Source organism: Papio anubis, chromosome 18 (assembly GCF_008728515.1).
Source record: "Papio anubis isolate 15944 chromosome 18, Panubis1.0, whole genome shotgun sequence".
Classification (NCBI taxonomy): domain Eukaryota; kingdom Metazoa; phylum Chordata; class Mammalia; order Primates; family Cercopithecidae; genus Papio; species Papio anubis.
The window spans coordinates 33,053,159-33,079,886 of record NC_044993.1 but is presented as its reverse complement, the minus strand read 5'-3'; the positions used below and the strand labels follow the sequence as shown (position 1 = coordinate 33,079,886).

Genomic DNA, 26,728 nt, shown 5'->3' with positions numbered 1-26,728 from the left:
CCATGTAAGGACTTCTCTGGATAATTCCTTAACAGAGTTAACTAAGGGCTCTAAATTCACCTTGGAGGCTTTCTTGAGATAAAAAGAACTGCCCTTGATTTTTCTTTCTTTCTTTCTTTTTTCTTTTTCTTTCTTTCTTTTTTTTTTTTTTTTTTTTTTTTGAGGCAGAGTCTCACTCTGTCGCCCACACTGGAGTGCAGTGATGTAATCTCATCTCACTGCAACCTCTGCCTCCTGGGTTCAAGTAATTCTCGTGCCTCAGCCTCCCGAGTAGCTGGGACTACAGTCACGCACCACCACACCTGGCTGATTTTTGTATTTTTAGTAGAGATGGGGTTTCACCATATTGGCCAAGCTGGTCTCAAACTCCTGACCTCAAGTGATCCACCTGCCTTGGCCTCCCAAAGTGCTGGGATTACAGGCATGAGTCACTGCACCCAGACTGGCATGGATTTCCGAAGACTTGAGTGCAAGCCCCGGTCTGCCACTCTCTCCTTACATGACTTGGGAAAGTCATTCAATCCCCTTGAGGCTTAGGTTCCCTATAGGATACATAATGATGATAAACTCTGCCCTGGTTACTCCTAAGTTGTTGCAAGGCTCAAGTGGAGTAATAGCTGTCAATCAATTTTTCCCTAATCTAAAATTTTTGAGAAATAATTACATCCAGTAAAATGCACAAATCTTAAGTGTACAGCTTAATAAATTTTTATGGCCATGCCTACTGGCACCTGGCCTGTAATCCTAGCACTTTGGGAGGCTGAGGCGGGCAGGTCGCTTGAGTCCAGGAGTTGGAGATCAGCCTGGGTGACATGGTGAAACCTCGTCTCTACAAAAAATACAAAAATTAGCTGGGCGTGGTGACCTGCACCTGTAGTCCCAGCTACTTGGGAGGCTGAGGTGGGAGGTTAGCTTGAGCTGGGGAGGCGGAGGTTGCAGTGAGCTAAGATCGTACCACTGCACTCCAGCCTAGGTGACAGAGTGAGACCCTATTTCAAAAAAAATACATTAAATAAATACACAAATAGATAAATAAGTAAATTTTTGCATATGTATACTCCTGTGTTGCTACTCAGCTCAAGATATGGAATACTTCTGACACCCCAAAAAGTTTCCTGTGCTCTTTCCTGGCCCATAGTTCCAATGAACAATTATTCTCACCTCTATCGCTAGAGATGAGCTTGCTTGTTCTTGAAATTGAGATAAGTACAATCTTATAATATGTATTCTTTCATGTCTGACTTTCAATTGACATAGGTTTTGGGGATTCATTTTTATTGGTGCAGCAGTCAGTGGTATGTTCCTTTCCATTGCTGAGTAGTGTTCCACTGGGTGGCTATCCCAGTTTGTTTATCAATTTTTCTCCTGTGGGTAGACATCTGAATAGTTTCCAGTTTGAGATGATTATGAATAAAGCTGCCGTTAACAAAAGACCATGAGATCGGCAGAGGAAGAGGGAGAGCTTTATTTTCTCTCTCTATATATATGGAAAACAATCTGTAGAATGTGGAGGCACAGTCTTCAGCATAAGTGAAATCTTACTCTGGGAAGAATACAGGTAGAGCTGGCTTCAGTAGGGAAAATTCTCACCCTGGTTCTCAATTAGGTCTGCTTATACAAATGAAGGATTCAAACTGGTTCAGTTCTGATTAGTCAAAATAGTCCAGTCCTAAACTGGGCGTAGTGGCTCACACCTGTAATCCCAGCACTTTGGGAGGCCCAGGCGGGCAGGTCACTTGAAGTCAGGAGTTTGTGATGAGCCTGGCCAAAATGGTGAAACTCCGTCTTCACTAAAAATATAAAAATTAGCCAGGCGTGATGGTGCGCACCTGTAATCCCAGCTACTCAGGAGGCTGCAGCAGGAAAATCGCTTGAATCCAGGAGGTGGAGGTTGCAGTTGGCCAAGATTGTGACAGTGCATTCCAGCCTGGGCAACAGAGCAAGACTCTGTCTCACCAAAAAAAAAAAAAAAAAAAAAAAAAAAAAAAAAAGTTGAGCCCTGATTGGTTGGTTTCTAAGCCCTGAACCAGAAGTCTCTATCAAAGGTTTCTTTCGAAAGGCTCAGTGGGGGGAGGGGGCAGTTTATCTTCTCACTGAAAACAGGCACTAGTTTGATTTGAGTGTAGAAAAGGAGGTCCTGTGATACTTTTACATCTTTCTGAGATCACAGAGTATGTGACTGCTCGATCATTGCCTGATTCTGTTTTAACTTCGAGTACCTCAGTTTGCCATGGGAAGTCCATTTTGTCTGTTAGCCAGGAGCATATTTCAACACTGCTATGAACATTTTTGTACAAGTATTTTTGTGTGCATGTGTTTTAATTTCCCTTGGGCAAATAACCCAGGAGTAGAACACCCGAGTCATAGGGTAGGTATGTGTTTAACGTTCTTAGAAATTGCTAGTTTTCCAAAGCCATTGTGGGTTTGTGTGTGTGTGTGTTTTGTTTTGTTTTGTTTTGTTTTTAACAGGGTCTTGCTCTGTGGACCAGGCGGGAGTGCAGTGGTACAATCATGGCTCACTGCAACCTTGACTCCCTGTGCTCAGGTGATCCTCCCACCTTAGCCTTCCAAGTAGCTGGGACTACAGGTGCGCACCACCACATCTGGCTAGTTTTTGCATTTTTTGTAGAGACAGGGTTTCACTATGTTACCCAAACTGCTTTTGAACTCCTGGGCTGAAATGATCCACCCACCTTGGCCTCCCAAAGTGCTGGGATTACAGGAGTGAGCCATGGCATCCAGCCATAGGTGTGTAATTTTATATTCCCTCCAGAAAGTTGTGAGAACTCTAGTTGCTCTAGATCTTTATTATGCTTGTTAACTTTAAACTGTGGCTCCCTCTACAATGTAGGGGATATCACTGTTACTCTGAGGGAGGAGAGGTAGTGTTGGGATTAATACAAAGCATGGGTCTGAGTCTTGTTTGAATCATTGTTCTGCACTGGGCTTGCTACACGGCCTTGAAATACTGAGGCCCTCTAGCCTCATTTTCTGCATCTGTAAAACAGGGCTCTCTACAGCATCCCTCTCTGAGAGTCATTGTGAGGGTTAAATGGGAAAAATCTTGTAGAGACCTTAGCACAGGGCATTGCACACAGTTTGTGCTTAATTAGTGATTGCTGTGGTCTTTCTTTTTTTTTGTTTTATCTTTCCTTCCTTGTCTACTTTTTTTTTTTTTTTTAATGGAGTCTCGCTCTGTCCCCCAGGCTGGAGTGCCATGGCATGATCTTGGCTCACTGCAAGCCTTTCTTGTCTACTCTTTAACAGATCCCAGCAGGAGAGAATACCTTTAAGTCCCACATATCTGTCAGGAGTGCTGACAGAGCCTAATAATTACAATCCATTTTACAGGGTAGGAGCTGTCCACCTTTTTTGACCAGAAACATCTTTACTGCCCCCAAGATGGGGGCAGTATACTGAGGATGGCAGAGCAGAGAGATGGAAAGATTGGGGAGTTGCTGAATCAACCAACCTGACACTCACCTTACCACTGGACTTCTAATTAGTTGGGCTAATACATTTTCTTACTGTTTAGGCCAATTTCAAACTGGTTGTTTGCAGCTCAAACATCCCGACTGGCAGATCAAATGGTCCTGGACTTCCTCCACTGAGCCTGGACTTGGGATTTGCTCTCAGTATCCTTAACCCTTGGCTTCCCACAATCTCAACCAATCGCCAGGGGTTGGTGTTCTAGAGAAAGCCCATTTGCTATCCTGGATAATGTCAAGTCACCTTCTGTGCTGCTGACATGAAAACCCATCTGAAGGGCAAAGTAAGAGGCTTCCCTTTTAAGCTTTTAATGACTTTTTTTTTTTTTTTAATTAAGGTAGAGTCTCACTCTGTTACCCAGGCCACAGTGCAGTGGCACAATCTTGACTCACTATAACCTTCACCTCCTGGGTTCAAGTGATTCTCCTGCCTCAGCCTCCTGAGAGCTGAGACTACAGGTGCGTGCCACCATGCCAGTTAATTTTTGTATTTTTAGTAGAGACGGGGTTTCATCACTTTGGCCAGGCTGGTCTCAAACTCCTGACCTCAAGTGATCTGCCTGCCTCGGCCTCCCAAAGTGCTGGGATTACAGATGTGAGCCACTTTGCCTAACCAAAGCTTTTAATGAATTTTGAAGAATATTGCTGATCACTCAGCCACAGTTCACCAAGCTTTATGTAATTTGTGACTCCCCACTAAGAAATCGTCTCTGGCAGCAGCAGCTCAAGATACGGGGTAACAATTAGTGGAGCTGGATTCTGTCTGTTACTTAAGAAATATTTCTTGCTTTCCTTCTATGAACCACATGCCAGGTTTTTTTATTGTAGCATAATTAATAATATATGTATGGTAAAGTGCACAAATCTTAAATGTGCAGCTCAATGAATTTTTAAAAAGTGAATACATCCAGCACTCAGCATCCAGATTAAGAAATAGAACATTAAGAGATCTCAGAAGTTTCCTTCATTCCCCTTCCCAGGCAACAACCACTCCCTACTTCATGATAATCACTGTCCTGACATCTGTCACCATAGTTTAGTTTTTCCTTACTTGAACTCTATATAAATGAAATTATACTTTTGTGTCTAGCTTTCTTTGTATGCCATTATGTCTGCGAGATTCACTCATGTTGTTGCTTGCGGATGGAGTTCATTCTTTTTTGTTCCTGAATTATTTTATTATATGACCACAACATGATTTATCACTTCTTCTGTTAATGGACTTCCGGGTTGTTTCCACTGTTGGGCTAGTACAAATAGTGGTGCTATGAACATTGGTGTATATGGCTTTTAATGAAAATATGTACACATTTATGCTGAAGATAGATGATAAATAGATAGATAAATAGATGTACTAGGTCATAGAGTATGTGTATATTTAGTTTTAATATATTTTGCCAGTTTTCCAAAGTGGTTGTCCCTATTTATAAACCCTCGGCTGCATATGATGGTCCCAGTTCCTCCACAACCTCTTGGACAGTTAGTATTGTCAGTTTTAAAGCATAGCCATTTTCTCAACATCATTAGTTGTCAGGAAAATGAAGACCAAAACCACAATGAGATACTCTGCACGTCTATTAGAATGCCTCAAATAAAGAAAAAAACTGACAATATCAACTGTGAGCAAAGATTGGAGCAACAGGAACTCGTACATTGCTCCTGGTGGGAATGATACAACCCATTGAGAAAATAATTTGGCATTTTCTTATAAAGTTAAATATATATGTGTCATATGACCCAGAATTTCCATTGCTAGGTATTTATTCAAGGGAAATGAAAACATATGTTTACACAAAAATTTGTACAAGAATTTTCACAGCAGCTTTATTTCTCATAGCCAAAAACTGGAAATAACCCCAAACATCCATTAAAATGAATGGATAAGCTGGGAGTGGTGGCTCACGCCTGTAATTTCAGCACTTTAGGAGGCCGAGGTGGGTGGATCACTTGAGGTCAGGAGTTCAAGACCAGCCTGGTCAACATGGCAAAACCTCGTCTCTACTAAAAAATACAAAAATTACTGGGGTGTGGTGGCGCACACCTGTAATCCCAGCTACTTGGGAAGCTGAGGCAGGAGAATCGCTTGAACCCAGGAGGTGGAGGTTGCAGTGAGCCGAGATCATACCACTGCACTCCAGCCTGGGCCACAGAGCAAGATTCTGTCTCAAAAAACAAAACAAAACAAAGATGAATGGATAAATAAAATGTGGTATATGCATATAATGAATTCTACTCATCAATAAAAAGGAATGAACTATTGATACAGACATCAACATGGACAACATAAAAAAAACATGATGCTGAGCTAAATAAGCCAGACACAAACCCCGTCTCTACTAAAAAATACAAAAAACTAGCCGGGCGAGGTGGCGGGCGCCTGTAATCCCAGCTACTACTCGGAGGCTGAGGCAGGAGAATGGTGTAAACCCGGGAGGCGGAGCTTGCAGTGAGCTGAGATCTGGCCACTGCACTCCAGCCTGGGCGACAGAGTAAGACTCCGTCTCAAAAAAAAAAAAAAAAAAAAAAAAAAAAAAGAAATTTAGCCAACAGGCATTGACTGCAAAGGGACATGAGGGAAACACCAGGATGATGGAAATGTTCTACATCTTGATTGTGGTGATAGTCATACAGATATGTACATGTACTAAACATATCTAAGTGTATTCTTAAAACAAGTGCATTTTATTGTACGAAAGTATCCTCTGTAAAGTATCTAGTTATTCTGGTCTGATAGATATGTAGTGGTTTTTCATTATGGATTTAATTCTCATTATCCTGATGACCAATTGTGTTAAGCATCTTGCATATATTATTGGCAATTCAGATATTGTATTAGTCAGGGTTATCCAGAGAAATACAACCAATCAGATGTGTGTGCATAGATAGATAGATAGATAGATAGATAGATCGATCGATCAATCTAACACAATTATGAAGGTTGACAAGTCTCAAGATCTGCAGTCATCAAGCTGGAGATCCAGGACCTAGAAGAGTGGTTGGTGAGTTCCAGTCCCAGTCTGACAGTCTCAAGACCCAGGAAGAGCTGATGTTTCAGTTTGAGTTGAAAGACAGAAAAAAAAAACAAAAAAAAACCCAAAAACCCATGTTCCAGCTTAAAGATAGGTGGAAGGAATCCTCCGTTACTCAGCCTTTGCATTTTTCTCAGGCCTTCAACTGATTGGATGTGGCCCACCTGCATTAAGGAGGGCAATCTGGTTTACTCAGTCTATCCATGCACATGTTAATCTCATCCAGAAACACCCCCCCAGACACACTCAGAATAACATTTGATGAAATGTCTGGGCATTCCATAGCCCAGTCAAGTTGACACATACAATTTAACCATCACATATCCTCTTTTGTGAAATACCTCTTTAGGTTTTTACCCATTTCTAACAGGATCTGTCTTTTTCTTCTTGATTTATAAGAGTTCTCTATATAGTCTAGATATGAGTCTTAGTTAGATAAGTGTATTGCAAATTTCTTCCAGCGGTTTGCCTTTTCACTCTCTCAGTTCCATCTAATTTATCAGTCTTTTCCTTATGGTTAATGATTAGTGTCTTGTTTAAGAAATGTTTGCCAACCCCCAGAACCTCTAGGTCATTAAGTCTATTATCTTATCTTTAAGAAAACTTATTGTACTTTCTTTTTTTTTTTCACATTCCGGTCTATAAGCCATCTGGAATTCATTGTTGGTATATGGTGTGAGGTAGGGATGAGATGAATGCTGCTGTTCTTTTTAAAATTTTTATAGAGCCAAGAGATTCAATACCACTTATTGAAAATAGAATCTTTTCTCTCCCTGAGTTACTTTTTAAAAAATCAGGTAATTATATAAGTGTGGGTCTGTCTCTGGGCTCTCTATTCTGTTTCATTGGTTTATTCATTCTTTTGCCAAGATCATCCTTTTTAAATTATGACAGCTTTTAAATAAGTCTTGGCATCTTGAGGCATAAGTCCCTCTCCCACATTTTCTTCTTTAAGAATTTCTGAAAAGAATGTTTTTGGCCTTTTGCATTTTTAGATAAATTTTAGAATCAGCTTGTCAATTTCCATTAAAAATGTGCTAGGATTATGGTTGGGATTGCATTGAATCCATAAATCACTTTGGGGAGAACTGGCATCTTGAGTCTTCAATCCAAAAACTTGGCTTATCTCAACATTTATTTAGGTCTTCTTCAATTGCTCTCATTAACGCCTTGTAGTTTTTAGCATCAAAATCTTGTACATCTTTTTGTGAGGTTTAATCCTATTTATACGATTTTTATGCTAATGCAAATGGTATCATTTAAAATGTTCATTTTCCAGTTGTTTTCCATAAATATATAGAAATATAATTAATTTTTGTATATTGACCTGTTTTTTACAGCCTTGCTAACTTCATTAATTGATTTCAATATTTTGTCTGTAGATTATTTTGGATTTTCTTCTTATGTATTCATGTCATCTATCCATGATGGTGATTTTATTTTTTTCTTGCCAATCTTTATACCGACTATTTCTCCTTCTTGCCTACTGCACTGGCTAAGACCTCTAATACAATGTTGAATATAAATGGTAACAGCTGACATCTTTGTTATGTTTATACGACTTTAGGAGAAATATTTATATTTTTCCACTAAGTGATATTTGCTGAAAGTTTTTTATAGATACCCTGCATCAGATTAAGTTCCCATCTATCCCTAGTTTGCTAAAAGTTTTTATCATAAATACATGTTGAATTGTATTAAATGCTTTTTATTGGCATCTATTAAGATAAACATTTATTTTTCTCATTTATGTTGTTAGTGTGGAGAATTACATACATTTTCTAATGTTACATTCTTGGTAAAAAAAAAAAAATTCTTCATATGATCCTGATGTATTATCCTTCTGCTATATTGCTAGATTTGGTTTCTCAATATTTTATTTCAGATTTTTGCCTTTATGTTTAGTAGGGCTGTTCTTCTATTTCTTTTCTTGTAAGGTCCTGTCAGGTTTTGGAATCAAGGTTGTGCCAGTCTCATTGAACTAGTTGACAAGTGTTCTTATTTTTTCTGTTCTCTGGAAGAGTTTATGTAAGATTCATATTATTTCTTCCTTAAATATTTGAAATAATTCACCAGTGAAGACACCTGGAGTTTTCTGGTTTTGGTGTGTGTGTTTGATTTGGTGGTAAGTAGAAGTTGTGTTTTGAAATCCTGTCTGTTCCAGAGGCCTTGACGCTTGCTGACCCTGCATAGCTCCACATGGCTGCTCCTTTGGGAATCCAGGTCTCTGCTCAAATGCCACCTCTTCAGAGAGGTCCTTCATTACTTCCCCAGCTGAAGCAGCACCCACTGTCCTCAGCTACACTTTCAATTTTTTTTCTTCTTCTTGAGACAAGGTCTCGCTCTCTCGCCTAGGCTGGAGTGCAGTGGCTCAATCATAGCTCACTGTAGCCTCGACCTCCTGGTCTCACGTGATCCTCCCACCTCAGCCCCCCAAGTAGCTGGGTCTACAGACACGTGCCACCACACCTGGCTAATTTTTATATGTTTTGTAGAGATGATGATTAGCCATGTTGCCCAGGCTGGTCTTGAACTCCTGAGCTCAAGTGATCCCCAACCTTAGCCTCCCAAAGTGCTGGGATTACAGGCATGAGCCACTGCCCCTGGCCCTTTCTATTTTTTTACATACAGGCTTCTCACTCCCTGAAATTAACCTTCCCCGAAATCTGTTCATTTGTTTATTGTGTGTTTGCCGTATTAGAATGTGAACTCCATGGGGCCAGGGATCCCGTCAATTTCATTCGTTCTGAATCCCCAGCACTCAGCACATAGCAGCACTCAACAAATATTTTTCAAGAGACTAAATGAAAGGAGGTCAGATGGAGGCCCTTTCCCCATAAAGTCATGAGCGAACAATAAATCATTTTTATTTTTTATTTGAAATGGAGTCTTGCTCTGTCGCCCAGGCTGGAGCACAAGGGTGCTATCTTGGCTCACTGCAATCTCTGCCTCCTACGTCCAAACAATTCTCCTGCCTCAGCCTCCTGAGTAGCTGGGATCACAGGAGCTCACCACCCGAACTAATTTTTGTATTTTTATTTATTTATTTATTTATTTTGAGACAGAGCCTCGCTCTGTCACCAGGCTGGAGTGCAGTGGCATGATCTTGGCTCGCTGCAACCTCTGCCTCCTGGGTTCAAGCGCTTCTCCTGCCTCAGCCTCCCAAGTAGCTGGGACTAGAGGCACGCGCCACCACACCCAGCTAATTTTTGTATTTTTAGTAGAGATGGGGTTTCAGCATGTTGACCAGGATAGTCTCAATCTCTTGCCACGTGATACGCCCATCTCAGCCTCCCAAAGTGCTGGGATTACAGGTGTGAGCCCCCGTGCCCAGCCAAATTTTTGTATTTTTAGTAGAGACAGGGTTTCACCATGTTGGCCAGGCTGGTCTCGAACTCCTGACCTCAAGTGATCCGCCTGCCTCAGCCTCCCAAAGTGCTGGGATTACAGGCATGAGCCACTGTGCCCAGCTGAGCCTTACTTTAAAAAATGTTTTAATAGACTTTTTTTAGAGCAGTTTTAGGAGCACAGCAAAATTGAGCCAAAGGTACAGAGATTTTTCACATACCCTCTGTCTGTACACATGCCTAGCCTCTCTCATTACCAACATCCCCCACCAGAGTGGTACATTTCTTACAACTGATGAGCCCATGTTGATGCATCATGATCACCCAGTCTGTAGTTTACATTAGGGTTTACTCTTGGTGTTGTACATTCTGTGGGTTCAAGCAAATTTATAATGCCATGTATCCAAAAGTCTCATCTTTTTAATAATAAAAATTGACCATTGTCTTGATTGAACTTACACAGAAACAAAACCATGCAATATAATTCTGTATTCCCTGCCAAGTTACAATGTCATTTTGGAACAAAATGCAACGAACATGAAAATAAAACTTTCTCGGCTTCTTTGTAAATAGAGCTGTTTAATATTATTTTGTTAATGGATAGAATAAAATGTAATCTGATGGTGAAAGCATTCTTCTTGACATTGTGGAAAATGCCTCCCTATATTGCATGTGATGGGAAAGCAATTCGATTGGGAAAAGCTTACTGAATTAAGCTTACTGAATTCTGGCCTATTGACCTTATAGCAAGCATGTTAGATGAGATGCTATAAGGGCTCAAGTAATACCTGAATCCTTCAGGATTATTTTGATTGCAAGTGATGTAAAACCTCAGTGAAACTGAGCAAAAAATAAAATTTTCTGGGTCATGCAACAAAACATTCCAGGGATAGGGTTAGCTTTAGGCACAGCTTGATCCAGAAGCTGTGTCACAATGTCACTTGAGTACAGGCTCTCTCTCCATCACTACATTGCTTTCTTCTGTATTTTCTTCCTTCCCAGACAAATTCTTCCCTTGTGGATAATAAACAATTGAACAGGCCGGGCATGGCGGCTCATACCTGTAACCCTAGCACTTTGAGAGGCCAAGGAGGGCAGGTCACTTGAGGTCAGGAGTTCCAGACCAGCCTGGCCAACATGGTGAAACCCCATCTCTACTAAAAATACAAAAATTAGCTGGGCGTGGTGGCACATACCTGTAATCCAAGCAACTAGGGAGGCTGAGGCACAAGAATCACCTGAACCTGAGAGGCGGAGGTTACAAGCCAAGACTGTGCCACTGCACTCCAGCCTAGGCAACAGAGTATGACTCTGTCTCAAAACAAACAAACAAACAAAATTGTAAAAGGAATAATGCCTACAAAAACATCTTCACAGTTCTAATTTACTCCAGTCATAAAGAGAACCGTCTGAGCAGAACATCTTAAGAGTGCATTTTCTTGACCCTGTTGGGTTATAAACCAGGTCCTGGACCAGTCCCTGTGGCCAGGGTACTGCAGTACTCTGCTCTGATTGGCTATGCCTGAGTCACATGCCACCAATCAAAACACAGGGACTGAGATTTGGGGCAGGAACGTGCCACATGGGAGTCAGTGTTAAAAGATGTCTCATTAGAGAGCAACTGTCTGGTAATACGGTATAGTGCATTGAATGCACATCCCATATACTCAATGAGTTCATCTGAAGACTAAGAATATTCAAAAGCACAATTCAACCGGATGAGAGTACAAAGGCCTGTGTTTGTTTGATATGATCATGCAGCCAAAAAAGGTAGAGTTATACACTTGGTATGTGTAGAAGACATGCAAAATCTGTGTTACAATACAGAGTTCCATCAGAGACTTCCTTTGAAAAACAGGATTCTTTTAAATAATGTTTGGGACCCAGTAGGACTAAATGAGGGAAGGTAAGAACTCTCTGCCACCACCCAGCTCCCTTTTAAGTAGGAAAGAGCTTGAAAATCCCCACCTCTGAGAAAGGGGCTTTGCAGGGGCTCTGGGGCACATCTCAGAACAATTCTCAAGGCAAAGGCTCTTGAAAGATTCTGAGCTCAGATAAAGTGATGTTTAAGAAAGCTCTTCTGGCAAGGCATGGTGGCTCATGCCTGTAATCCCAGCACTTTGGAAGGCCAAGGTGAGTGGATCATGAGGTCAGGAGTTCAAGATCAGCCTGGCCAACATTGTGAAACCCTGTCTCTACTAAAATAAAAATTAACCAGACATGGTGGTGGGCACCTGTAATCCCAGCTACTCGGGAGGCTGTGGCAGGAGAATTGCTTGAACCCAGGAGGCGGGGGTTTCAGTGAGCCAAGATCGCACCCCTGCACTCCAGCCTGGGCGACAGAGCAAGACTCCATCTCAAAAAAAAAAAAAAAAGAAAAAGAAAAGCTCTTCTAAGCTATGTAATTAATTGACAGACAGAAACAGCTCCAGAAATTGCTCGGTTACAGATCTTGCCACCAGGAGATAAAAACTCCTGTCTCTGTGGCATTTGGACAAGACGATAGTTCAAGGCATGGCATTAGAGGTGAGTTCAGAATCCTCAAAGGAACTTCTTTGAATCATATACCTGGGCAAATATTGGGAAGCTGATGTTGATTATAACTCTGTGCAAACAAAACAAAACCAACCAACTCAGTTTTAGTGTATTTTTTCTGATTACGGGAATTATGCATGGTCATTTCATTGCAGAAACCTTGAAAAGTACACTAGCTTTTAAGAACTCATTTGTGGTTCCTCAGCCAGGAGAAATGTCATTCCCACTTGGTCATATTTTGATATCCTCTTTCTTTGTCTCTTTGTGTGTTTATTTATTTAATTTTGAGACAGGATCTTGTGATCACAGCTCACTGCAACCTCCACCTCCTGGGCTCAAGTGATTCTCCTGCCTCAGCCTCCTGAGTAGCTGGGACTACAACCATCGGTTACCATCCCTGGCTTACTATTATTATTATTATTATTGTAGGGATAGGGGTCTCACTGCATTGCCCAGGCTGGTCTTGGAACTTCAAGGCTCAAGTGATCCTCCCACCTTGACCTCCCAAAGTGCTGGGATTACAGGAGTGAGCCAATGCACCCAGTTCTCTTAAAAACAAAAAACAAACAAACCAAAAAACGCAAATAATATATTGTTTATGCACAGATACGTTTGTGATAAAACTATAAAACATTGGAATGATAAATATGAAATGTCAGATTGTGGTTATCTCTGGGGATAGGAAGGTATATGGGAAGACCATCTGGAAAACTGCAAGGTTTTTTGAGATGAGGTCTCACTCTGTTGCACAGGCTGGAGTGCGGTGGCATGACCACAGCTCACTGCAGCCTTGATCTCCTGGGCTCAGGTGATCCTCCCACCTCAGCCTCCCCAGTAGCTCGGACTACAGCTGCACACTACTACACCCAGCCAATTTTTTTGTATTTTTTATAGAGACAGGGTTTCACCATGTTGCCCAGGCTGATCCTGAACTCTGAGGTTCAAGCTACCCTCTTGTCTCAGCCTCCCAAAGTGCTGAGATTACAGGTGTGAGCCACTGTGTCCGGCCACTTTTTCCATTTAACATTACGTTTCCAAGATTCATCCATGGTGTATCTGTGGCTGAAGCACACTCCTTTTTCACTGCTGTGTAATGCTCCATTGCATAATATCCCACAATTTATTTATCCTTTTTTTTTTGGTTAACAGATATTTGGATTGTTTCAAGTTTTTTGCTAATATGAACTGTGCTGCTATGAAGATTCTTGCTTATAACCCTTGTACATATGTGTATGAGTTTCTCTAGGGCATATATCTAGGAGTTGAATTGCTGGGTTTTACAATGTAGAAATACTCAGCTGTAAAAGGCAAGTGTGCTGGATTTTCATCTGGCAGTGTTGCACAAGCATTTGTCTATGTCATTAAAAGTTGTTTTTTTTTTTTTTTACATAAAAGAAAAGCAAGGTAAAAGTATAAAACATTATTCAGATGCAAGATATTATTATCTCTGTAGATATTCTCTGATCACAGCAGAGTCTGGTTACATATTTAATAGCTTCAGGGCAAAGGCCACATTCATACATGTTGTTAATCAGCACCAATTATTTATAGAGAACTCACAATATGCCGGTGTGAGGTATTAAAAATAAACAAAGCTGGACACTAGTTGCTATAGACTTCTTAATGTTTGTGTCCTCCCCCTTCAAATTTATATGTTGAAACTCTGCCCCGCTTTGAGATGGTATTAAGAGGTGAGGACTTTGGTAGGTGACTGGGCCATGAGAGTGAAGCCCTCATGAATGGAATTAGAGCCCTTATAAAAGAAATATTGGAGAGATCCCCTCACCCTTCTTCTGTGTGTGGTTACAGGGAGAAGAGTGCTATATTAGTCTATTCTCATACTGCTGTGAAAAAATACCTGAGACCAGGTCATTTAAAAAGAAACGAGGTTTAATTGACTCACAGTTCCGCGTGGTTGGGGAGTCCTCAAGAAACTTACAATTATGGTGGAAGGCACCTGCTCACAGGGCGGCAAGAGAGAGAATGAGTGCAAGCAGGGGAAATGCCAGACGCTTATGAAACCACCAGATCTCATGAGACTTACTATCGCGAGAACAGCATGCCAGAAACTGCCCCCCATGATCTGGTTACCTCTACCTGGTCTCACCCTTGACATGTGGAGATTATGGGGATTATAATTCAAGGTGAGATTTGGGTGAGGACACAGAGCCAAACCATATCAAGTGCTATTTATGAATTAGGAGGCAGGCCCTCAGCAGACACTGAATCTGCGGGTGCTTTAATCTAGGGCCTCCCAGCTTCTAGAACTGTGAGAACTAAATTTCTGTTGTGTGTAAGCCATCCAGTCTAGGGATGAGTCTGACCCCACTTGTCCCTGCTCACCATCTTCCAGCCACACACTCCTTCTTTCTAGTCTCCAAACACTCAGCTGGCTTCCCCTGGAGACTTCACTCTTGTTCCCTCTGCTTCGAATTCTTTGAAGCCGGAACTTTGCAAGCCCCATCCTTTCTCGTCCTTCTTTATTCAGCTCAAGATGTCACCACCTCAGAAAGGCCTCGCTTCAACATCCAAGCATTCTCTCTCCCATTACCCTGTTTTTTCTTCATAGCTCTTCTTGTGAACTGCAGTTACTTATTTATTATATTTTGTTTCCCCTGCCAGCCTGGGAACTCAGTGAGGGCAGCGATCTTGTCTGTCGTGGTCGCCACTGTGTTCCCAGCTCCTAGACTAGGGCTTGGCCCTTGGATGGCGCTCAAGGAGTAAGAAATTCCTTTAACTTAGGGAATTCTAGAATCGCTTTCTCCCGGCAGAGCCGACTCTAACCAAGTGGGAAAGGTGAGGTCTGCGACTGCCTGTGGCCCAGGGGTGACGGTTTGGCCCAAGGCCCTGCCTTCGTCCCGCGCCCGGCCCCGCCCCTGTTCTTGTCCTTCCCCAAGGGTCTCCATAAAGTTCATTTGGCGGCGCGCCGCGCGAGGGCTTCTGGGAGCAGTCAGCCTTGGCCAATCAGGAAGCGGGGTAGAGCGGCGCGAGAAGCGGCAGCCGCGTCCTCAAGCCGGCACCTGAGCGGCGGAGACGGCTGTAGTACAAGGTAAGGGTGTGTCTGGTCGCGTTCTTTCGACCCTGGGCTTGTCCTTGAACCCAGGACCCCGTGACTGGGTGGAGCGCCGTACCCACGCTCGGAGCCCCGCCGCTCACACTTCCCGTTCTCATGGCAGCCGGGCACGCCTGACGCCGGCGACACAACGCGTTGTCGAGCCGCCCCAGAGGCTTAGAGTCGGGCTGCACCCCTGGGTGTGCCTTTCATTCGCCCACTTTCTGAATGCAGAACCTAGGCCTCCCGACTCCCCCTTCCCCACTGTGGCGCCCTCGCGCCACGCCCCTGCCCTCACCTCCACCTAGTGCCCCGCGAGCCCACCCTTCCTAAGCCTGCGCCACAATGCCTGCCTGCTTACCTTCCTGACCGTGCCCTGCCTGCTCGCCTACCCCTCGTGGACATACCCTCTAGAGAGGCATTGCCCTGCGAGGGAAGGGGTCTTTGGGGCGAGTGCAACTTCTCCCAACCCTTGGCTTACCTTTTGTACATCCAAGAGGATGCTAGTGGTTGGAACCCAGGGGTGGCCCACCCTCCTCTGGGCTTACTCCATCCCGTCCTCTGCAAAGGCGAAGCCCAAGTTCACTGGGTGTCTTTTGGAAAAATTATGGGGCCGGCCCCATGGGTCCTTGGTGAAAGTGTGAAAGACCCGTTGACAGAGTCTCTGGTCTGGGTTTGCCCTTCTGCTAGACGTGAGAAGGAGGTTTTATTTATTTAATCTTTGTTTTGACCGAGTTGTCTTTCAGCAAAAGCGAGGATCACCTTTTTGTATTCTTTTCGGGGGATGTGGGAGGGTATCCTCCGTCATCCTAGCTTTTCTTCTTTATTTTTTTTCTTTAAATCTTCCTTTGTGCATTTGTGTTTGCAATATTTTTATTTTCATTGATGGTGATCTCATAGCATTAAATACCTACATATCAGAGGCTAACAGATTCCTTATTTATATCTCCATCGCTGGCCTCACCCCTGACCTTTATCCAGCCACCCACTTAATATCTCCACTGAGATGGATGATAGGCAACTCAAATTAAACATGCCAAGAGAGGGCTAGGAAGCTCCCCTTCATTACCCTCCCCAAACTGCTCCTGTTGCCCTTTTTTTCATCTCAATAATAGGAAAGACCCTGGCTAATAACCTTTGAGCCATCGTTGACTGCTCTCTTTCTTTTTCTTTTCTTTCTTTTTTTTTTTTTTTTTCTTTTGAGACAGTCTCCCTCGGTTGCTCAGGCTGTAGTGCAGTGGTGCGATCTCGTGTCATCGTGTCACTGCAACCTCTGCCTCCCAGGCTCAAGTGATGCTCCTACCTCGGACTCCCAAGTAGCTGGGACTACAGGCGTGTGCCACCTCGCCTGGCTAAGTTTTGTATTTTTAGTAGAGACGGGATTTCACCATGTTGGCCAGGCTGGTCTCGAACTCCTGGCCTCAAGTGATCTGCCGTTTCAGCCTCCCACGAAAGTGTTGAAATTACAGGTGTGGGCCACCACACCCAGCCCTCTGTGATTAACGCCACAAATAGTACTTGCCAAGTCACCACCTCTGGTTTGGATTATTGAAATCGTTTCCCATTTGGTCTTCCTGCTTCTGTCCTGGCCCCTATTTTTTGCACAGCAGCTAGAGGGATCTTTTTAAAACACAGGCTGTCAGATTGTACCATTCCTTTACTTTAAAAAAAAAAAATCCCTCCAATGGGTCCCCATCTCATTAATATGATAGACTAACCCCTTTACAGTGAGCTATAAGGCTTTACATAATCTGACCCACTGTTACTTTCTCAGTCTCATTTTCTGCTCCCTCTCCTTCCACACATTAGACATGCTTTGGCCTAGGGCCTTTGTGCTTGCAAGTTAGTATCCATGTAGTTTGCACTCACTTCTTGCAGGTCTTTACTAGGGAGGTACCTAGTGAGGCTTTCCCCAGTTCCCACCTCCCTTCATTGCTTTAGTTGTTCTTAGCACTTATATTTTATGTATTTTTCTTGTGTATTGTTGTCCTCCCCCTGTAGAATGTGAGGAGATTTTTATCTGTTTTGTTCCCTGATGTGTTCCTAGCACCTAGGTCTGGCACACAGTAGGTGCTCAAAAAATATGAACTAGATGAATGTTACTGGCACTCTGGCAGGCATGGGGATGCAGTGGTGAATGAGACAGGCCTGCCCTCATTGAACTGATATGCCTATGGAGGGTACCACTAGCAATAAAAGCACAGATAGGAAGTGTGATGTCAGGGCTGTTTCTTAAAGGAGGACAGGGATATTTGAATAGAGACCTGCTTGAAATGAATGAGCAAGTCATGGAACTATCTGAGAGCACTGCTGGTAGGGGGTAGAGCAAGTGCAAAGCCCCTGCAGTGTGAGCAGCTGGAGATGTAGTGAGTCTGAGGGTCTGAACCAGCTTCTTGATGGACTAACATAGAAAATAAGGTTAATGGATGTGCCAAGGAGAGGGACAGGTTGGAGCAAAGATCTGAAGGTGAGAGGGGTCACTCCTCATGAAAAAGTTTATTTAAAGAATATGGAGTTAGAAGGAAGATCTTTCACAAGGTGTGTTCAGGGAACAGGTCACTTTAATTCAACAAACATGTATCTGGCACCTATTATGTGCCAGACTTAATGCTGAAGACTCAGAGTTGAGCATCTGTGGACCTTACCATATAGGAAATTTGCCACTAGAGAGGGAGACATATGTGTGACGAAATAATCACAACTACTGCACTAGGGAAGAACAGTATAGAAGATACAGAATAGTGTGGGAGGGGGTTGGCAAAGGTGGGACTTTCCCAGCTGGCTGCAGCATACATAGGAGTTCCCCATGTGACAAGATAGGGTTGGGGATGTGTTATAGAGAGTGTGTACTTAGCACGTACAGGAGTATGAAGGGAGGAAACAGGCATCCCAAAGAATAGAGAATTACTAGGGTATAATTGGGGGAAGGTAGCAAGAGATGAGGATAGTAAGGGTGGCAGTGTCTGTTCTGTGGAGAGCACCCTTTATAGCTCTGTGAGAACATGAGCATCTTATTCTTTAGGGGATGGAAGGTGTCCCTGATGGACTTAAGGCAGGAAAGCATTTCAGAAAGACCTCCCTGACCATGGGGAGGCTGGTTGGAGGAAAAAGAAGGCTTAGTCGGCATGCAAGTCAGAGAAGTGGCGAGAGATGAGGGTATGACTTTGCAAAAGGTTTGAGAAGTAGATCTTGAGATTGGTTGAGTATTGAGGAGGTGAACAGGGACCCCGGGGGGACTCAAAGGTGGTTTCTGGCTTACTTGACTGCATGCTAATTGTTTTACCGAAAGAGACTGGGAACCCACGAGAAGGAAGCATTGGTGGTGGCAGTGGCTAAGGGGAGAGAAGTGATGCGTCTGATTTGGGACATGTGTAGTTTGAGGCATCCATGAGTCATCCAGGTGTAGGTATTAGGTGGACAGTTGGAAATACTGGCTTGGGAAAAGAGTTGGGCTGGACATAGAGATATGAGAATCCCCTTTGTTTTGGTAGGTTAGAGTCCTCCTAGCTCACTTATTTGCTTTATATTAATGTCTATTAATACCTACATCTCTTCTCCCCTAAATAACGTAAAGTTTGAAATATTTTGTAGCTTTATACTTTTTTATAGCTTCAACAGTGCCCTCAAACAACTAGATCCCCCATACGCATTGCTAACTGCCAGAAGAACCTTCCTCAAACCTTGCCAGAAATTCCTACATTGATCTGTAAGGTACACCAAAGTTACAGTCTTCTCTTCCTTCATTCACTTAACACATATTTATTGAGCATTAGGTGCTGTTGTTCAGTGCACGAGGAATGGGGCTGTGGACAGACCAGACCAGGTTCCCAGACTCAAGGAGCCTATTAGGAGACAGACAGTAAATGAACAAACAGGTAGACATGTGATGCCAGAAATTGATAATGTGCTACCAAGGAGATAAAACAGAAATGTGGTAGAGTGGACAGTGGGACTGCTTTAGCTGGGGTGTGCTGAGAGGCTTCTTTAAAAAGGAAACCTTTGAGCAGAGATTTGAAGGAAGTAAGGGGGTGAGCCAGGTAGGCATTTTGGAGGAGAATATTCCTGCAGATGCAGAGGAAATAGTGACTGTGAAAGCCCTAGTCAGCAGTGTATTTAGCGTATTTGAAGAAGAGCGGAAGGTCGTAGCACCAAAGCACATAATCCTGGGGAAGAGTGGTAACAGAAGAGTTGGGTTAGGAGGCAGTCATGTAGGCCTCATAGCACAGGGTAAGGACTTTGGATCTCAGTCTGTGAGTGTTGGGGGCTATTGAAGGTTTTAGCCCCGTCAAAGGCTCCTTCCCAGTGTGGTGTGGAGAACAGACTGGGAAGTAGGAGGGGACAAAGTAAGAACAGGGAGACAGGAGGCTACTGTATCACCTCGATGTGACACATGAGAGTGGCTTGCATCAGGATGATAGTGGTAGAAGAGGCAAAAAGTGGGTCTGACTTATGTATATATGAATAAATGTAGTGTAGAAATGAATTGCTAATGTAGGGTATAAGAGGAGAAAAGAAGTCAAGGACAATGTCAAGGTTTTAGGCCTGAGCAGCTTCTAGCATGAAGATACCATTTACTGAAATGAGGATGATGGAGAAGTTCCAAGTCCTTGTTAGATGCTAGAATATGGCCTTCTCCTTCTAACCCCTCCCACTCCATGCACCTTACTCTCTGTGCCCATCTCTGTCTTTGTGACACGGCTGTTGCCCCTGCTGAAAAACCCGTGTACCAGTCGGCTCCTTTGGATACGAGAGGTCTGCTGTGAGGATGACATTAGGTTATACAAATAAAGCCCATAGTGGGGACTCATACGCAAACAGAGCTCAGGAGATGATGTTGGGCAAACAAATGAATGGAGTAAAAGGAATTTAGATGAGGGAAAATTTCTGTAGGTAATGTGTATTGAGGAAGACCATTTGGTAGGTAGGACTTGAGTTGGTGCTAAAAATGATAGCTAATGTTTATTGAGTGGTTACTATGTGACAGGTGAAGGAGATACAGTTATTTTTCCATTTCACAGATGAGGCCCAGAGGAGGGCAGAGTCATCCAGCTAAAGAGTGAAGGAGCTGGCTGGAGCTCAGGGCTGCTATGGAAGGTTGGGTAGGTGTTTCTTTTTGGGAAAAATAGCACAGAGCAGGACATGTACAAGGATGGTCAGGGACCAAGTAAATCAGGTGACTGGTACACAAGGTTTACTCTGGGAGGCAGAAAGTTAAAAGCAGTATCTCACCTGGATCCCTGTGCGTGGGAGCCAGTGAGGTTTTTTTGAGCAGGGGCAACAGCCATGTCAGAAAGAGAGATGGGGTTGGGCGCAGTGGCTCACGCCTGTAATCCTAGCACTTTGGAAGGCCAAGGCGAGCAGGTCACCTGAGGTCAGGAGTTCGAGCCCAGCCTGGCCAACATGGTGAAACCCCATCTCTACTAAAATACAGAAGGTAGCTGGGTGTGGTGGTGCGTGCCTGTAGTCCCAGTTACTTGGGAGGCTGAGGCAGGAGAATCGCTTGAACCTGGTAGGTGGAGGTTGCAGTGAGCCGAGATCTCACCATTGCACTCCAGCCTGGGGGACAAGAGTGAAACTCCATCTCAAAAAAAAAAAAAAAGGAAGATAGAGTAGGGTGCATGGAGTGGGGGGCAGGGCTAGAAGGAGGAAGGCCATGTTCTAGCATCTGAGAAGGACTTGGACTTAAGGGAATGAAGGTCTGGCCTTGGGTGATAGTGATGGGGGTGAAAGCAACAGTTAGAGGATGTTGCAAAAATATAAATACCATATGCTATTTAAATCTGTTTAGGAGCTAGGCACAGTGGCTCACACCTGTAATCCCAGCACTTTGGGAGACTGAAGCAGCGCATCACCTCAGGTCAGAAGTTTGAGACCAACCTAGCTAACATGGTGAAACCCCATCTCTACTAAAAATACAAAAATTAGCCCAGCGTGGTGGCACATGCCTGTAATCCCAGCTACTCGGGAGACTGAGTCAGTAGGAGAATTGCTTGGACCCCAGAGGTGGAGGTTGCAGTAAGCCGAGATCACGCCATTGCACTCCAGCCTGGGCAACCAAGTGAGACTCCATCTCAAAAATCAATCAATCAATCTGTTTCGGTAATGAGAGTTTGGAGAGAGAGGAATCTCATGTTATCTGAGTCTATAGTATTTCATTTCCTGAGTTTTAGCTAGAGAGTAGCAATAATTTGGATAATGAGGAATACCTGCCTGTTTGCTGTGGAAAAATGTACCTACATGTGTTTGGTTTCTGAGTCTGAGAGTGGAGGGACACCTGTAAGTAAACAATCTGAGGGCACACAGAGACACAAAGGAGAAGGGTGAGTTAGAACCTGAGAGACAGAAGCCAGAGGCAAAGGCGGAGGAGGAGTTGGGGGTGGATAACTGCATTTGGAGACATGGTGGGTGTGACAGTTATGTGCTTGAGAGGAGATGCACCAGTGGTGCCTGGAAACTCACGGTTGGAGTTTGAGTGCTCGGGGGCAGGTGTGGATTTGACAGTCATTGCCATTGAGGCTTCAGGGGCAGTGGTGAGACACACCCTCTGAAGTAGGGAATTTAGAGCAATATTAAAATTAACAAGTTATTAAAAATTATGTAAGATCACATATACTCATGGAAAGGAATTTGCACTGACAAGGGAATCAAATGAAAAGTAGAAAAGTCTCCCAACTCTCACCTTCGTAATGCTAGATTGTTTCTTGCTAAGTTAGTGCTTTGTTTCTTGCTATTCCTTCTAAAAAACTGTGAGTCAACCTTAAGTATACTGCTCAGGGAATTTTTACACATTTATTCACTCTTGTGACCGCTGTCCATATTGAGATACAGAGCATTTCTGGTACCTTCGTGAGCTCAGACCACCGTAACAAAATACCAAAATATCTGTTGTTCTAGCTTAAACAGAAATTTATTTTCTCACAGTTTTGGAGGCTGGAAGTCCAAGATCAGGATGCCAGCATAGTTGGGTTCTAGTGAGGGCCCTCTTCCCAGCTGCTCACTGTGTAGTCATGGCCTTTCTTTGATGTGTATGTGTGGGGAGAGGTAGGTGGAGGAAAGAACGCTTTCTGGTGTGTCTAAGGACACTTATCCCATCCTGAAGATCCCACCCACGTCACCTCATCCGAGTCTAATTGCTTACCAAAGACCCCATCTCCAAATACCATCGCATTGTGGGCTAGGGCTTCGACATAGGAATTCTGAGAGAACACAATTCAGTCCTTACTACCCAAAAAGCTCTGCTGTGCTTTCTCCCAATCAGCACTCCCCCAGGCATAACCAGTATTCTGATCTCTAGCGCCATAGATTAGTTTTTCTTGTTTTTAAGATCCATATAAATGGAGTCATACAGTGCTTTTTTTTTTTTTTTCTTCTTTTTGTATCTGGCTTCTTCAGCTCACTGTGATGTCTGTGAAATTCATCCATGTTCTGTGTAGTCTGTAGTTTGATCTTTTCCATTGCTGTGTGTTTACCAAGGTAGGAATATACTGCCGTAAAAAGCCCAAGTGGGATAATTCTGTACATGCAGTGGTTTTAAAATTATTGTGGGAGGAACCCAGACTTTTGTTAGAATCTGCACACCTTCTGCCTCCCAAGATGTGAAAAGCAAAAATGTCTCTGGCTATTGCTGAATGTCCCCTGTGGGGCAGAGTTGAGTAGCATTGGTTTAGAGAGAAGAGCAAGAGCCAGAGCCAAAGCCAAAGGCCTTTGGGGGCTGACTTGGCGATCTGCCCGTGTATGCTAGTTGTAAGACAGCTGGTATCATTCCTAAGGTTCTCTGTACAGATAATTTCCATCACCACTAAAATGCGGCTGTTTCCCAGGAAGCATCAAGTAAGTTTATTAAAACATCTCACATTTGTAAATTCTTTAAGGTGAGCAGGCCCTTAGATACCACCTGAGCAACCCCCTCATCCAGAGAGGATCCAGCCCCAGGGTCAGAGGGCTGGTGTGCGATGGAGCCAAGCTGTAGTCCACAGCACTTCCCAGCTGGGCCTTCTGCAGGACTGGACAGCCAAGAGTTTATCAGAAAGTTACTTATGTGGATAATTTATTTTTCTTTGTGATGCCAGGTTATTACTTCTCTTTGCTCATTGAAGAGGAAATAATACAAGTGATATTTTATGTATCAGGAAAGCTGATACTATGCATTCCTTATTGCAAATATTGAGTCATTGAGGGCAGTACTGCTACTAAATCACCCCAGTCTTTCTCTTCTGTCTAGGTTAATTTATTTTAGGTCTTTGTTTTCTCCAGAACTCTACCTTCTGAATAATGATAAGGTCTAACTCTTTTACTTAGTCTCACAGGGCTATAAAGAACTTTCCAACAACAATTATTTTTTTATCCTCTCCTCTCTCTTCCAGAGGTGTCCGAAACTGATGTCAAGATGTAATTTTTGGGGGGTCGTTATTGTAACTGACAGCTGACAGATAATAGTAAAAAGTGGAATAATACTGTTATCTAGCTAGTTTATGTATTCAAAAGAGAGGAGAACAGAATCAATATTAAACTTTAGATACCTTGAGTGAGGTTTTTCTCATCAATCTTGGATGAGAAAAGAATCAAAGAATCAGAATCATTCACAAGAATGTTGAACACCATTCTTGTGTTTTACTCCTGTCATAATGCGATTAATAAGGTTTGAGGGCAAAGTTTCTGCTTAAAATTAAATGCTAAATTTCTTTTGAATCACACCTTCATTATGGAAGTCTGGATTTATAATAAAAAGCATATTTGGTAGTGGACAATACAACATACATTTCAACATTTTAATTGTCTTCCAGAATTTCTTAATGATACAAAGTTGTGATTAAATAAGTTATAATTTGGGATTAAATATTTACTAAAAGATTTTTTGAAGCAGAGATGTTTATAATTAAATGGTAAAATGTTGCCAAATTGGCAACTTTGGAAAAAAGCTAAAATAGCATTTTACAATGATATAAATCAGCAGAGTTTATAAGATACTTTTATGTATCAACAGCTCCTTGAAGTAGGTAGGAATTATCATTTTTGATTGATAAGGAAACTGAGACAGAGAAATTGGGGTTTTATCTCAGAGGGAGATCAGTTTATCTGCTAGTCAGTGAACAGTCTGGATTGGAACCAGGTGTTTGGGTTCACAGTGTAATCTTCTCACCCATTCTGTCTAAAATATGTTTTTTTTTTTTCCATTTATTTTACTGTTATTAAAAACAGTACTGTTTACTGTTATTTTACTGTTATTTAAAATTTTTTAAATCAAAAATAATTATTTAAAATAATCAAAAAAGGAAGAACATTGTCAGTTGTACATTTGGAAGAAAAGATATAAATAGCAACATCTGTTACTTTCTCTGATGTATATAAAATCTCCCCCTTTGACAACATAAAAAAAAAATAACAGTGCTAACAACTGTCTTTTTTAGGTTGCATGATCTTTGAAGTTGAAAGAGACAATATTTGAGTATGTTACCCAAATTAGAATTCCTCAGTCAGTATTGTTTGATTGTACTGAAATTCTGCAGGAAAATAGCTGGTGTCATCTCCCCATGCAAGTCAGTGATTGGAGAGACATTTCTTTAACATGGAAGAAAAGACAGATGGCTTTGTCTTTATTCTTTCATCCTTTTCTCAGCCCTTTGTATTTCTTGGATAAATGTGCTGTTTGGATTGTGGGTGATAAGGAAAAGGGAAAATTCACATGGGTTTAATATGTTCCATCATACTTACAAAGAGCAGTGAATTCCCTTTAGCATCCTGTGCATTAGGTCAATGGGCCAGGCATCGTCGTTTACAAAACAGATTTCTTCCCCAAATATGCTTTCCAAATGAACAGTTTAAAGAGGAAACAAGATGGCAAGACACCTATTGTGTCACTCATTTTATCTTTTTAGCAATGTTTTCACACTGGGGCCTAGTTAGGGTAGCTTACTTATCAAGTCTAGCTTCAATACCTTAGGCCCAAGGGTTGGCAAACTATGGCCTATGTGCCAAATAAACTAAGAAGGATTTTTACATCTTTGAATCCTTGGGGGGAAAAGAATCCAGAGAAAAATATTTTATAACCATGTGAAAATTATATGAAACTCAAATTTAAGTGTTCATGATTAATATTTTATTAAAGTACAGCCATGCCTGTTGGTTTACATATTATCTGTGCCTGCTTTCAAGCTATAACAGCACAGTTGAGTAGTTGCTACAGAGCCTGGCCCACAAAGCCCAAACTATTCACTACCTGTCCTTTTACAGAAGAAGTTTGCTCACTCTTGCCCTAGGAGACTAGAAACTGGGCAAGCGTTTGACAGATACGTCTAGGATGGATGGCTCTGAGGCTCTTTTATAGCTTCCTTTGTTTCATTTTCTGTTTCTCTTTGTCGGCTTTGGTGCTTTATTTTTCTGGAATATATCCTGGGAGTAACATAGGCTTAAGTCTAGAGAACTAGTGAATAATAGCTATTTCTGGGATGACTCAATGATTCCCCAGCTTGAGAGTCCATAAGGCCTGAGTAAAGGAAGAGAGGTATTCTACTTGTGGCTGGTGCTTTAAAAATAAAAGAAACCAATGAACTAATAATATCAGAAAACAGATATGTGGGATTTTAATATAATAAGCATGAATACTGTAACAGACAAAGATTCAGACCATCTACAAAATCCCGAAGGGGCCACTCTTAGAGAATACAGATTTACAATGGTTTAGAAGTGTTTAGCTGTTTGAATATTTAAGTATCTACTCTTCTCTGGCTCGATTAAATATTTAACATAGTTAATATATTTGGAATGTGGAAATGATTTTATTTTTCGCAAGACTCACATGTTAATAGTAAATGAACTGAAATTATTTTGTGCATTTTTGCTCTGCCTTTATATTTAGTTCGTTTCACCTTATATGCAGTTTGGGAATTTTTTCCACCTCATTTGTGAATGTTGATATGCCCTAAAGAGACATGTGTTTTAGACACTAAATGACAGGTGAACGCAGACCAGCATAAGGAAGTAGAAGTTTGGCCAGCCCTTGGTTTAGCTCTAGGTAGGAGCTCTCTCTTTCAAACTGTGGCTTTTACTTTTTTCATTTAGTTCATTTGCTCAGCATCCTCTAGGTGTGGTGAAGAGATCTACATTATGGGACCTTTCCACTGAGAACATTCCTTATTTTTAGCATAGTGGGGTATCCTACTGTAGCTTCAGAAAAAAGGCGGGTCATTGTCCTTTGTTTGCTTGGTGGCAGCAGTCAGGGCGGGGAGCTTTTTATTGAAGTGTGATACACAAATCGTGAGTCTAGATTGACTAATTTTC

The 26,728-nt window shown here is 42.4% G+C and overlaps 1 protein-coding gene across 3 annotated transcripts in view; it reads left to right on the top strand.

The window, feature by feature from the left end:
• The first annotated feature begins 15,320 nt into the window (after nt 1-15,320).
• NUP93 (nucleoporin 93) overlaps nt 15,321-26,728 on the top strand; it is a 113,664-nt gene continuing 102,256 nt past the window's right edge. For 2 of the 3 annotated variants that reach the window (XM_003916914.5, XM_031658235.1), the window contains exon 1: nt 15,321-15,448. The gene's annotated coding sequence lies outside the window, so the exon portion shown is untranslated. The remainder of the gene's footprint in view (nt 15,449-26,728) is intronic. The other variant, XM_031658237.1, reaches the window with a different exon arrangement.